We start from the raw sequence: 744 nt of genomic DNA, 5'->3' as shown, positions 1-744 counted from the left end.
TTTTTTTTTTTTTTTCCATTTTATTAACTCACACTGACATAACTTCAGCACTGTTCAATGCACTGCACTGCAGGCAGGCCATGGACAGCAGCAAGATGAATAGCTTTCAGTCAATACAGCTACTGAGCAGAGGAGTCAGACACTTGTTAAGGGTAATTTGTGGACAGCAGTTGCAGTTCCTCCAGTGGATGTTTATGGTGGTTTAAGCCCTGCCAGGACCAGAGAGCACGTTGCTGTTGCCCCTCCCCCACCCTCTGCCAGTCGGGCTGGAAGTTAGGCACAAACCCCAGGTAAAAATAAGAAAAATTTAATACAACAATTTTGCTGCTAATGTTGGCAGCAGAGTGCTTGCCTGGTGGCTGACAAGCTTGAAATGTGTCTTTGCAAATCCCTGAACTCTTCAAGGTAAAATACTGATGCTTTCATTAGCAGTAGAGATCATGATCCAGGAAAAGCAGTAGAAAACATTAGTTTGACTTAAAGCACCTCCTTAAGCTACACTGAAATAACTGGACTTAAACAGATGCTTCCATTAGGGCATGTGTGTAGGTGCTTTGCTGAATCCACATTAGCTCCTTTAGGCCTGAACATCTCAATGATACCCCTGAATACAAACAATAGGATTAGAAAACTTGATCTGGCAATTAAAGTCTTTCACAGACTCTTCCTGTATGATCAGTCTTTGTGAAAATTAGTTACATAGTAAATGAGAAAACTTACTGAGTTTAGTGAATCTTCAGGAGA

Source organism: Athene cunicularia (assembly GCF_003259725.1).
Source record: "Athene cunicularia isolate RWA chromosome Z unlocalized genomic scaffold, athCun1 chrZ_part2, whole genome shotgun sequence".
Classification (NCBI taxonomy): Eukaryota; Metazoa; Chordata; class Aves; order Strigiformes; family Strigidae; genus Athene; species Athene cunicularia.
This window is presented reverse-complemented; position numbering follows the sequence as displayed.